Here is a 14,613-nt window from a genome sequence, read left to right as displayed (position 1 = left end):
CAATGAGAGTATTCTCACAAAATTGTTACAGCATCAAGTGAGAAAAGCCTGAAATACTTAGCATAGTTTCCAGCATAAAATAAGAACTCATAGCTTGTGGTATCAATATTATTTGTTATTTCTAAGAGAATTATTAATCTCTTTAATTGCCCTTAATATCCAAATAGTAAATTCAGAGTATCTATTCTTAAAAGAAAATGAAAGGAAAGTTGCATATGCAAAGTCAATTTCAATCATCCACAGTAATGAGAAAACATAATTCCCAAAGTCCTTCTACTAATGACTGTCATGTTACACACACACATACACATACACATTGCCCTTTTAAAGAATCAATTAGAACCTAGGTTTGGTATTTTAAAAAATTATTTTAAGTATAAGTGAGTGCTTACAGTAAGAATTCTACCTTAAAAATCTATTTCATATCCAAAATAGTAGGAGTGGAGTGTTTCTATTCACCCTTTTCTAATAAATTAGGAAACACACAAAATTAAAGGCTCACAGGCATCATTCATGTCTTTGTCACTTGCATTTCATAAAAATGCCATTTCCATTAAAATGGCATTACATAAAAAAGAGATTTTAGCTGGGGGTACTTTTCAGCAGATTAGCCGTCCTAATTACATTTTGCTTGGGCTAATGTTAAAATTAGTTTCTATTCCCAAAGCATATATCAGCTGATAGTAAGAGAAGCACATTGCAACTTTCTAGGCAATGGAAAGAAACCACCTACAATTAAAGATGTGCCTAATTTAATCCACAGCAATCAGTGAGTACAGGCAGGCAAAAATGACTTAATGGTACTCATAACACTTAAATTTTTGATGAAATTCTACACAGAAAAGTACAGTAAATTAAACACATAAAAGAAAAATATCACAATTGATTTAAATCACACACTGGAAAAGAAAATCTCTTACTGTATAAAATCATCTTCAACTATAAATCAGAAAAGGATGCTTATGAAATTATTTACTATTCTATAGACAATTAGGACAAGTGATGGATTGATCTGTTTAAATAATTTAATGAAATCACATCTTGATATTTACCAGTCATTTTGAATGTACAATGCCTTAAAGTTCTGTCATGACTTCCAATAACATATATTAAATATTTACAAGGATGACAAAGCAGCCATATTACGATTCAGTTATCTAAATGAATTTTTTGAAGGTGAAGGTTAGACTGAAGATCTTTTTTTTTATAAGATCAAGGATCCATACTAATATTTTATGCATGAAAAAGTACAGTAGTAGTTGATGACCAAGAAATATTGATTAGTTGATGTGAGTAGCATCAATAAAGAATAGCTTTCTTCTTGCTCTCACTTTAGAACAGCCTGTCCTAACATTTGAACTTTCCTAGATAGGATTTTTCTGACCTCAAATAATAAAAATAAAATTCAACTCAACACCCATTTACTGCACACCTATTATATGTAAAGCATTGTACAATGTATAGTCTCGTGAAAGGTACTACAGCAAGACAGGAAGCTGTCCCTTTACCATGCCTCTGCCTCAAGGAGTTTGTAATGAATTAGGGCAGTTCTTCTCAAACAGTGATATGCCTGGGTATCACCCAGGGATCTTGGTCTGGGGTGTAGCCTAGAATTCTGCACTTCTAACAAGCTCCCTGGTGATGTCCATACTGCTGATTAACAGACTACACTGGGGAAGCAAGGGATTTAGAGGCAAACAAAAATAGTAATTAATAAAAAGAGTACTACAAGCTCCATAATGGGCACAAGAGGAAGAGATTGCTCCAACTAGAGAAGAAAGCAGGAGTGGGGAATTTAAAGAGTAATACACAGGCAATTGCACCCCACTCCAGTACTCTTGCCTGGAAAATCCCATGGATGGAGGAGCCCGGTAGGCTGCAGTCCATGGGGTCGCTCAGAGTCCAACAGGACTGAGCGACTTCACTTTCACTTTTCACCTTCATGCACTGGAGAAGGAAATGGCAACCCACTCCACTATTCTTGCCTGGAGAATCCCAGGGACAGGGGAGCCTGGTGGGCTGCCATCTATGGGGTCGCACAGAGTCGGACACGACTGAAGCGACTTAGCAGCAGCAGCAGCACACAGGATAATTGGTATTCTTATGGATCTTGAGGGCTGAGGACTATTTTAATGAACAGAGAAAATAGAAAAAGGGCAATAGGGGAAAAACTAAAAAATGTCAAGGCAGAGTGGAAAAAAATGTGACATATTTAGAGAGAATACTAAATAATATGGACAAGCAGAATGAGGGGAAATAAAATGAGTTTTCAAAATTAGCAAAAAATAAATATTATGCTTAGTGTTTTCATTATTTCTGTTAACAATCATTGCCCTGCTACTTATAAAGTGCTTTCATGTTATCTTCAGGGTGTTCTTTTCACAACTGTGACAGAGATTTCTGTTGTTGTTGTTATTGTAACTCATTTATAGATAACGATTCTGAAGAAAATATGTTAACTGTCTTCAAACAAGTTTAAATAGTTAATGCTGGATTCAAACTCCAAAATTAATTTTTGCCCTTACAAAGCACTGTCTCGAGGAACTATTTCTAGAGTAAGAAGAAAACAACATATTTTAATTACAAATAACAATCCACAACTAAATTACTCTTTATCACAGTGGCCAGGTAACAAGAAAACCCTTGTCTTTCTTTCTGACTTAATAGAAATTTACCTAATGTTTCACTGTTAAAAATGATATACCTTGTTAGTTTCAGTCAAGTTCCTTACAAGGATAAGAAAACAAAATTCCATTAATGGTTTTCAAAGAATTTTGATCAGGAGTATGTATTGAATTATAAAAGAACCACTTCATTAATCAACATTATGACTTCCCAGATACTATCTATAAATGTAAATTATAGAACAAAATTGTGAAAGATAGTCTCTCTTCAATGAGCTGCCATATTAGTCATGGTTGTCACTGTTTACTTCCTAAGTCAGGTCTGACTCTTTGTGACACCATGGACTGTAGCCTGCCAGACTCCTCTGTCCATAGGGTTTCCCAAGTAAGAATACTGGAGTGGGTTGTCATTTCCTTCTCTAGGGGATATTCCCTAAATTTAATGTATTGAAATCTAATAAAAATTAAATTAAAAAAATTTTTTTAATTTTTTTTTTATTTTTAAACTTTACAAAATTGTATTAGTTTTGCCAAACATCAAAATGAATCTGCCACAGGTATACATGTGTTCCCCATCCTGAACCCTCCTCCTTCCTCCCTCCCCATACCATCCCTCTGGGTCGTCCCAGTGCACTAGCCCCAAGCATCCAGTATCATGCACTGAACCTGGACTGGCAACTCGTTTCATACATGATATTTTACATGTTTCAATGTCATTCTCCCAAATCTTCCCATCCTCTCCCTTTCCCACAGAGTCCATAAGACTGTTCTATACATCAGTGTTTCTTTTGCTGTCTCGTACACAGAGTTATTGTTACCATCTTTCTAAATTCCATATATATGTGTTAGTATACTGTATTTATGTTTTTCCTTCTGGTTTACTTCACTCTGTATAATAGGTTCCAGTTTCATCCACCTCATTAGAACTGCTTCAAATGTATTCTTTTTAATGGCTGAGTAATACTCCATTGTGTATAGGTACCACAGCTTTCTTATCCATTCATCTGCTGATGGACATCTAGGTTGCTTCCATGTCCTGGCTATTATAAACAGTGCTGCGATGAACACTGGGGTACACGTGTCTCTTTCCCTTCTGGTTTCCTCAATGTGTATGCCCAGCAGTGGGATTGCTGGATCATAAGGCAGTTCTATTTCCAGTTTTTTAAGGAATCTGCACACTGTTCTCCATAGTGGCTGTACTAGTTTGCATTCCCATCAACAGTGTAAGAGGGTTCCCTTTTCTCCACACCCTCTCCAGCATTTATTACTTGTAGACTTTTGGATTGCAGCCATTCTGACTGGTGTGAAACGGTACCTCATAGTGGTTTATAAATGTTTATTTAAAAATTCTCCCTAATATAATCTTAAAAATCAAAGCTATTGTAGACAACCCAAGCATTGAATACTCTATTGCTCTGAAAAAACAGATTCTCATTTTCAGTTTAATTTGCATGCACAATATGATGAATATTAGTCTCTAGTGCTAAAGCAAAAAGTTCAGGAAATAATAAAAGGCTTAAAAATGTTAAAAATAAATGTATTTAATTACATACAAACATACATAATCTATATCTATCTATAGCAGTATCTCTATCTATTTATAAATATTTATAAATTATAATTGTATTGGGGTACTAAAGTTTGTATAATATTTGAAAATTTTTATATTATTTATTCTTTTTTCTTCTTAACTTATTCTGACACTCTTACTATATGCAATTTTGAAATAAAGTACACTAAAACTAGGAAAAATTATGTGGTAACAATAGGTTTAACTTTTATGTTAAAATTAAATATATTCAATATTTGACTCCGGTTAAATTTCTCTTTATCTTGAATTTCTTATTGAAGTGGACATTTTGGGCTTCTTTTTGAGTCTAACACCAAGCAGGTATGTCAGAATAAGTATAAAATATAAAATAATTTAAATTAATATATTTTTAAATATTTGTTTTCACAAGGATAAAATATAGAATGTAAAATAGAAAAAGCAGCAGTTATCCCTTTCCAGTCTGGCTTGTGAGACTCTATAGGGAGTCAATCTGCAATAGTTAAGTGGTTAGTTCTTCTGTCTAGGATCAGTGTTTTCATGGTGACTTTGGAGTTGCCATATGTTACCTGCCAGAGAGAGGTCATGGCCAAAGCAGTAAAAGCCCCCTAGACAGTTGCTAACGCATAAAAACTCCAAATCAGGAAACAAGAGAGTGAGAGTGACAAAACCTCTCCAGTAGCTCCATGGTTGGTCAAGAAAGAAAAGAAAAGAAGGGCAAGAAGGCCAAAGCTCCTCTAGAGAGTGCAGGTGAGCCTGGAGATGGGGACAGTGACACCACCAAAAAAAGAAGAAGAACATAAAAGTGGAAATGGTTCTAAGTAGTGGAGACCACTTTAAGCACTCTGTCAGCTGGAAGAAGAAATTAAAACCTTACTGAGAAAAATATAGAAAATGATTTCTCATGTCAGCACATTATAAAAGAAAAAATAATATGATTAAGACATATAAATATCATGAGTCTATTTGCTATATCTGCTCCCATATCACTAAAAGTACTTATCCTATTAACTATGCTTTCCCCTTGACATTATAAGGTTCAACTCAGCCAATAAATACTTTGCACCATGCGCAGCATTATATTGTACTGAGATTATTGATGGTGCTTCTAATGTTGACCCTGAAAACAATCAATAACTGATGCTGACAGATTTAAATGCTAATACCCCCACAGAGGAGTATACCCAATACCAAGATAATAATTGTCTTCAATTTTAGAAATGAAACACCCTACATATAGGCTACATATAATAATAAAGAGAACAGCAACAGTGAGGAGCTATTTTTAGAAGGAGCTAAAGAACTATTCCATGATAGATGGAAGCATTCTGAAGACCTAATGCCTGATATACATTCCGGCTGCTAATATCATGGAGTTCTTGTGTTCAGTAAGAGGACAGCTTATTCACCTGCAACTTAGTAAGATGTTCAGTATTTTTTCTATGAGCTATGAAAATTAATTACAGACTATTTAAAATTTAAATTAGTCATTAGTTTAAAATGATGGGAATTAATTTAATATTCTACTATGATATACAAAGTATAATCATATAGTTGAAACCATGGAGAGAGAGTTGAATTTTAATATAAAAAGTAATGTTTGGGTTCATCTTGAACTGGCTAGCTACAATTGTCATTAAGTTTCTAAGGGAGAAAGTGTAATGATTTAGATGACATCTAAATTTATACCAAATAAAATAATTGTGTTCTTCTTAATCACCAATATAATTGTAAAAGTTTGTCTTAAATTTGCATATGTAGCAAGGTGTGTATGTGTATATTAAACATGGAAATCCCAGGTAATGTTAAAAACTGACATGGGTATGTACTGACATTAAAAATTAATCTAACAGTCACTGAATTCTAAGTACCAGGTATTCGTTCTCCTCTAGTCACAGTTGTAATTTTCTGCAGGATTGCCTAGCCCCTGCTTACTTCCCTCATCTCTTCTTGCTTCTCCCCATGTCTCTCAGAGCCCATTTATTAGGCATTCCCTCAATCCCTCAGTGCCTCCTACTTACTCTGCACCATTTACCTGAAATACAATTTACTCTTCTCCATACTTACCTAAATCCAATCCATCCAATGGATTATAAGGAAATTGCTTTTCCCCTCTATTTGTTGGTGTGATCTTATCTGATTAATATTAGTATCCCCACTAGAACATAAGATATACAAGACTACTCCTGTATATGTGAGTTCTATGTCTGTTTTTCCTCACCAGTACACACAGCATCTAGTTTGGGCACTTTAAAGCATTACTTCAATCAATGATCTATTTACACAGTTTATCACATCCTTTTTTTTTTTTAAATCTCATGACCAAGTAATATCATATTATTTTCCAGGTAGCATGTTATTTTGAACATGGCAAAAATAGCCAAAAGCAGACATTACTAGTTGAGTTTAGACTTTCAAATTTAAAGTAAAATAAGGAAAATAAACTATAATAATGATACATTTCTTCACAGAATTATGGTCAAATAAATTGTAAAACTGTAATATTTGGGTGAAATCAGGAGTCCTTTCTTGAATATCTGTTTTCAGACAACTGTCAAAACACATAAAGAAACAGAACAATAAAATCAAAATCAAATACACTTAAATAGTGCGCTTCTGAATGGGAGTGAGTCATTTTGAAAAGAGACACTGGAACACGCTTGGAGAAAGAAACAAAGGAAGACACAGGGCAAACGATCCTCAAATGATACCTACCACAGAGCACTCCATATCCATACGTTTACCTAACATCTGGCAGCTTGAATTAAAAAAAAGAAACATACTACCTTTCAAATGTTGAGGTGCTTTCAAATGGAAAATTAACTTTAAGGCTAAATATATATCACAAATGATGCAATCAAAGTGCATTTAAATCTATGAAAGGGAACAAAAACAAGTTTCAATAACACTTTGAAATACTGTAAAAGGAATCACTATGAAGCAATTTTTAATTACGAACTGAAATTGTGACATTATCCCTCAGTAGGAAATATGTAGTTACCTTCTTTAGTGTGCTTCAAGAATGAGATATGTTGAAAAAGAACAAAAACACACTAACTAATATATGAAGTTAAATGATATGCCAGTGGTCAAGCTCTAAAGATTGAGTGTTCTCAAACTCCAAGCATTTCAAAGATGAGAATCTCTATCTCAAGTGCATATTTCATCAAGCCATTATGGACAAGCAGGAAGCACTAAGAGATTGCATCTTTTCCCGAAATAAATTTCTAGTCATATGCCAGAAGTCTAATGCATTTTAGATAAATTAACAAAATACAGGTACCCATGTAACTCAAGATATAGCAACATTTCAACTCTGACAGCTTGACTGGCTTAACAATCATTTTATAATTGGTCACAGTGTAAATTTGTCAGGCTGCCTATGAAAAAAATTTATGAAGATTAACTAAATAACAGCTTGACTATCAATTATTTTTTAAGACATTATTACTTACACAATGCTATGTCAATCCTACATCCAATCTTACTAAATTCAGTTCTCCATCCCTTTAAGATCATAAACAGTCCTTTCCCCTATACCATAACTTCCTGGAAAGTGAAAGTGAAGTCGCTCAGTCGTGTCTGACTCTTTGCAACCCCGTGGACTGTAGCCCACCAGGCTCCTCCGTCCATGGGATTCTTCAGGCAATACTGGAGTGGGTTGCCATTTCCTTCTCCAGGGGATGTTCCCGCCCCAGGGACTGAACCCAGCTCTCCCGCATTGCAGGCAGACACTTTAACCTCTGAGCCACCAGGGAAGCCCTAACTTCCTGGGGAAACTGTTAAATAGACATAAGCAGATTGGGCAAAGAGCACTATTAGATTAATGCCCCTTTTATACAAGACAGAATGATTTCCACGGACTAAGGGTGTACACTCTGTCAAATTATTTATGCTCTTGAATTTTCATACAGCTCATTTAATCCTCACATCAACCACATGAAGGGAATAATCATTATCATCCACACTTTAAGTACATAGAAATTGAGGATAAGGCAGGTCAAGCGAATTTCTCAATCTGACTAGTAAATAAAGAATAAGCACAATGAGTATAGAGTCTATTTGCTTCCAAATTTCATATATACTTACAAAAAATATCTACTACATTTTGACTAAAGTAAAAAGCTTATTGAAACAACCCAATAAAGATGTAAAAAGCATAGCAATTCCATAGCATTCCATACCAATTCCTGTCCCACCACCTTTAAGTAACAAATGCAAACAGTGCACTGTATCCCCCCATGCCTTTTTTATTAAGATATTTTTATTAAAGCACAGCTGACTCACTGGAAAAGACCTTGATGCTAGGAAAGACTGAAGGCAAAGGAGAAGAAGGCGGCAGAAGATGACATAGTTAGATAGCCTCACAGACGCAACAGACATGAACTCAGGCAAACTCCAGGAGATACAGAGGAACAAGGAGGCCGGGCATGCTGAAGTCCATGGGGTTGCAAAGAGTTGGATACGACTTAGCAAATGAACAAAAAATAGGCAAATAGTTGATTTACAATGTAATATTAGATTCAGATATACAACATATTGGGCTTCCCTGGTGGCTCAGCTGGTAAAGAATTCACCTGAAATGTGAGAGACCTGGGTTGATCCCCTGGGTTGGGAAGATTCCCTGGAGAAGGGAAAGGCTACCCACTCCAGTATTCTGGCCTGGAGAATTCCATGGACTATACAGTCCATGGGGTTGCAAAGAGTCAGACAAGACTGAGTGACTTTCACTTTCATACAACATAATACTTGATATTTTTATAAATTATATTTAAAGTTATTATAACATATTTGTTAGTTTGCTGTGCTATATATTATATCCTTGTATCTTACTTATTTTATACCTGCTGCTACAGCTACTGCTAAGTCGCTTCAGTTGTGTCTGACTCTCTGCGACCCCATAGACGGCAGCCCACCAGGCTCCCCTGTCCCTGGGATTCTCCAGGCAAGAACACTGGAGTGGGTTGCCATTTCCTTCTCCAATGCATGAAAGTGAAAAGTGAAAGGGAAGTTGCTCAGTCGTGTCTGACTCTTCGAGACCTCGTGGACTGCAGCCTACCAGGCTCCTCCGTCCATGGGGTTTTCTAGGCTAGAGTACTGGAGTCGGGCGCCATCACCTTCTCCGTATTTTATACCTAGTTGTTTGTAACTTAATTCAATTCAGTTCAGTTCAGTTCAGTCGCTGAGTCGTGTCCGACTCTTCGTGACCCCATGAATTGCAGCAAGCCAGGCCTCCCTGTCCATCACCAACTCCCGGAGTTCACTCAGACTCACATCCATTGAGTCAGTGATGCCATCCAGCCATCTCATCCTCTGTCATCCCCTTCTCCTCCTGCCCCCAATCCCTCCCAGAATCAGAGTCTTTTCCAATGAGTCAGCTCTTCGCATGAGTTGGCCAAAGTACTGGAGTTTCAGTTTAGCATCATTCCTTCCAAAGAAATCCCAGGGCTGATCTCCTTCAGAATGGACTGGTTGGATCTCCTTGCATACCATCCCCTATCTTTTCACTCCCTCCACCTCTCTCTATACTGGTAACCAGGAGTTTGTTCTTTGTATCTATGAATCTGTTTTTTATATGTTATACTCATTTGTTTTATTTTTTAGATTTCACGTATAAGTGAATTTATACTTCACTTATATTTTTATTTCTTTGTTTGACTTACCTCACTAAGCATAAATCTTCCCAGGTACAACCATGTTGTTCCAAATGGCAAAATTTTCATTCCTTTTTATGGCTGAGTAATATTCCATTATATATATATATATATATATATATATATATATATAATCCCACTGCTTATTTATCCATTCATATGTTTATGAACATTTTGGTTGTATCTATGTCTTGGCATATTGCAATGAACTGTGGAAAATTCTTCAAAAGATGGGAATACCAGAACACCTTACCTGCCTCCTGAGAAATGTGTATGTAGGTCAAGAAACAACAGTTAGAACTGGACATGGAAAAACAGACTGGTTCCAATTTGGGAAAGGAGTACATCAAGGCTGTATATTGTCAACCTGCTTATTTAATTTATATGCAGAGTACATCATGAAAAATGCCAGGCTGGATGAAGCACAAGCTCGAAAAAAGATTGCCGGGAGAAATATCAATAACCTCAGATATGCAGATGACAGCACCCTTATGGCAAAAAGCGAAAAAGAACTAAAGAGCCTCTTGATAAAAGTGAAAGAGGAGAGTGAAAAAGTTTGCTTAAAATTCAACATTCAGGAAACTAAGATCATGGCATCTGGTCCATCACTTCATGGCATATAGATGGGGAAACAATGGAAACAGTGAGAGACTTTATTTTTGGAGACTCCAAAATCACTGCAGATGGTGTTTGCAGCCATGAAATTAAAAGACACTTGTCCCTTGGAAGACACGTTATGACCAACCTAGACAGCATATTCAAAAGCAGAGACATTACTTTGTCAACAAAGGTCCATCTAGTCAAAGCTATGGTTTTCCAGTAGTCATGTATGGATGTGAGAGTTGGACTATAAAGAAAGCTGAACACTGAGGAATTGATGCTTTTGAACTGTGATGTTGGAAAAGACTCTTCAGAATCCCTTGGACTGCAGGGACATCCAACCAGTCCATCCTAATGGAAATCAGTCCTGAATATTCAGTGGAAGGACTGATGCTGAAGCTGAAACTCCAATACTTTGGCCACCTGATGCAAAGAACTGACTCATTGGAAAAGACCCTGATGCTGGGAAAGATTGAAGGCAGGAGAATAAGGGGTCAACAGAGGATGAGATGGTTGTATAGCATCACTGACTTGATGGACAAGCTTTGAGAGTTGGAGATGGACAGGGAAGCCTGGCATGCTGCAGTCCATGGGGTCACAAAGAGCTGGACATGACTGAATGACTGAACTGAACTGAATTGAACCTCTTGAGTAGTGTAAAAAGTGTTGCTGTGAATGTTGGGGTGCTTGTATCTTTTCTAATTAGTGTTTTCATTTTCTTCAAATATATATGCAGGAGTGGATTTGCTAGATCATATAGTAGTTCTACTTTTAAATTTTGAGGAAACTCCATAGTGTTCTCCATAGCCACTCTACTGATTTGCATTCCCACTAACAGTGCATGAGGGTCTCTTCTCCTCATCATATAAACATTTATTATTTGTTGTCTTTTTAACAAGAGCTATTCTGAGAGATGTAAGGTGATATCTCACTGTGATTTCAATTTGCATTTCACTGATGTATAGTTATGACATTTTTGTTGTTTAGTCACTCAATTGTGTCTGACTCTTTGCGATCCTATGGACTGCAGCTCCCCAGGCAGCATCTTTTAATGCTCTGTCTTCTTTGAAAAAATGTCTATTGAGGTTTTTTGCCAATTTTTTAATCAAGATGCTTGTCTTATATTGAATTGCATAATCTCTGTATATCTTTTAGATAGTAACCCTTTATCAGATATATCATATGCAAATATATTCTCTCACTCAAATTTATCTTTTCATTTTGTTGGTTTCTTTTGCTATGAAAAAGCTTTTGCTGATTTTTGCTTTTACTTTTGCCTTTGTTTCCCTTGTCAGCGGTGAGAGATTCAAAAAGGTAATTGCTCAGACTTATATAAAAGAGTATATTGCTTACATTTTCTTCAAGACATTTTATGGTTTCCAGTTTTACATTTGACCTTTAATCCATTTTGAATTTACTTTTGTATATGGTGTGAGAAAATGTTCTAATTTTTTTCTTTATATGTTACTTCCAGTTTCCCCAACACTACTTATTGAAGAGACTGTCTTTTCCTCATTTTTATTTTTGCCTACTTTGTCATAGATTAATTGACTGTATTTGCATAGATTTATTTCCAGGCTCTCTGTACTGTTCCTTGATTTAGATGTCTGCTTTTGTTCCACAATCCTTATGTTTTGATTATTATAACTTTGTATTAAAGCCTAAAGTTAAGGAGCATAATACTTCTAGCTTTATTCTTTTTTCTCCCGACTACTTTGCCTACTCAGGATCTTCTGTGATTTGACACAGATTTTAGGATTACTTGATCTAGTTCTGAGAAACTCATGGTGTTTTAATAGGGATTACATTAAAACTGTAAAGGTTGAACAAAGAGTCCCTCTGCATCTTGTAAATAACAAAGTAAGTAGGCAAACAATAAGGACCTGCTTTATAGCACAGGGAACTACATTTAATAGCTTATAATAACCTATAATGGAAAAGAAGGAAAAAGAATATATATATATATATATATATATATATATATATATATATATACAAAATGATGAAGCAGGGCAAAAGCTAACAGAGTTTTTCCAAGAGAATGCACTGGTCAGAGCAAACACCCTCTTCCAACAACACAAGAGATGACTCTACACATGGACATCACCAGATGGTCAATACCAAAATCAGACTGATTATATTCTTTGCAGCCAGAGATGGAGAAGTTCTATACAGTCAGCAAAAACAAGACTAGGAGCTGACTGTGGCTCAGATCATGAACTCCTTATTGCCAAATGCAGACTTAAATTGAAGAAATTAGGGAAAACCACTAGACCATTCAGGTATGACCTAAATCAAATTCTTTTTGATTATACAGTGGAAGTGACAAATAGATTGAAGGGATTAGATCTGATAGACAGAATACCTGATGAACTATGGACAGAGGTTCATGACATTGTATAGGAGTCAGGGATCAAGACCATCCCCAAGAAAAAGAAATGCAAAAGGGCAAAATGGTTGCCTGAGGAGGCCTTACAAATAGAAAAGAAGAGAAGCTAAGACAAGGGAGAAAAGAAAGATATACCCATCTGAATGCAGACTTCCAAAGAACAGCAAGGAGAGATAAGAAAGGCTTCCTCAATGATCCAAAGTGATCAATGCAAATAAATAGAAGAAAACAGTAGAATGGGAAAGATCTCTTCAAGAAAATTAGAGATACCAAGGGAACATTTCATGCAAAGAAGGGCAAAATAAAAGACATAGAGGGTATGGACCTAAGAGAAGCAGAAGATATTAAGAAGAGGTGGCAAGTATACACAGAAGAACTATACAGAAAAAGATCTTCATGACGCAGATAACCATGATGATGTGATCACTCACCTAGAGCCAGACATCCTGGAATGTGAAGTCAAGTGGGCCTTAGGAAGCATCACTACGAACAAAGCTAGTGGAGGTGATGGAATTCCAGTTATTTCAAATCGTAAAAGATGATGCTGTGAAAGTGCTGCACTCAATATGCCAGCAAATCTGGGAAACTCAGCAGTGGCCACAGGACTGGAAAAGGTCAGTTTTCATTCCAATCCCAAAGAAAGGCAATGCCAAAGAATGTTCAAACTACTGCACAATTGCACTCACCTCACACGCTAGCAAAGTAATGCTCAAAATTCTCCAAGCCAGGCTTCAACTATAGATCAACCGTGAACTTCCAGATATTCAAGTTGGATTTAGAGAAGGCAGAGAAACCAGAGATCAAATTGCCAACATCTGTTGTTGGATCATCGAAAAAGCAAGTAAGTTCCAGAAAAACTTTTACTTCTGCTTTTTTTTTTTTTTAATCTCTTCTACTTCTGGTACCCTGGTAAATGCAAATGTTAGTATGCTTGATGTTGTACTGAAGTTCCTTAATCTGTTCTCATTTTTTAATACTTGTTTTTCTTTTTGCTATTCCAATTGGGTGATTTCTAGTATTCTATCTTCCAGATTGTTTATGTATTTTTCTGTATCTCTTAAACTACTTTTAATTTCCTCTAGTGTACTTTTTCATTTCAGTTTTTGTATACATCAGCTCTGACTGGTTCTTTTTTTATATTTTCTGGTTGTTTGTTAAAATTCTCACTGAATTCATCTATTCTTTTCCACAGTTCAGTTAGCGTTCTTATTACTGTTACTTTCAACTCTTTTTCAGGTAAATTATTTATCTGTTTCATTGGGGTTTTTCTTTAGTTCTTTTGTGTCAAACTTATTTCTCTGTCTTCTCATTTTAACTTTTGTTATCTGTAGGACATTAGGAGAAATAATAACCTAATTTCCCAGCATTGAAAGCAAGTTCTTGTATGAGAGCTTTTCTACGCAATCTGTGCATGTCAGTGGTTTTGGTGGGAGAACTAGATCTTAAGTAACATGGGCTATGTCTTCCTTAGGGGGCTGTGTCTTCCTTAGGGGGCTGCTTTGTCTACCTTGGTGGGAGGTATGGATGGAGTTTGAGGGACTAGAGCCAGAACCAGGTAGAAAAAACATAAGTCTGGTTTTCTTATAGCCCTATGGTAATTCTTATTGGTTTTTAAACCAGCTAAGAGGGCTCATCTCCCCATGTCGATGTGGGACCCCAGAATTGTGATGTCTAATACCCAGCTCAAACCCATCACTCTTAAGGAAGGATCCCCAAGCCTGGGATATCTCTCTCCTCTTTCCATCCTCTACCAGGGATGTGGGTCCTAACCAGACTGCTTCTCTTCCCTTCCTACAG

The 14,613-nt window shown here is 36.2% G+C and overlaps 1 non-coding gene across 1 annotated transcript; it reads left to right on the top strand.

Moving 5' to 3' along the window:
• Positions 1-4,612: 4,612 nt before the first annotated feature.
• LOC147379554 (small nucleolar RNA SNORA56) lies at positions 4,613-4,741 on the top strand. Its single transcript, XR_015135375.1, has one exon. It is a non-coding gene; the product is annotated as a small nucleolar RNA SNORA56 (small nucleolar RNA).
• Positions 4,742-14,613: the final 9,872 nt, after the last annotated feature.

The sequence above is a fragment of the Bos grunniens genome, chromosome 1 (genome assembly GCF_055505025.1).
Source record: "Bos grunniens cultivar Pamir isolate PY7600 chromosome 1, Bosgru_T2T1.0, whole genome shotgun sequence".
Taxonomy (NCBI): Eukaryota; Metazoa; Chordata; class Mammalia; order Artiodactyla; family Bovidae; genus Bos; species Bos grunniens.
Note: the sequence above shows the minus strand (reverse complement) of the source record. Positions and strands in the feature narration are given on the sequence as shown.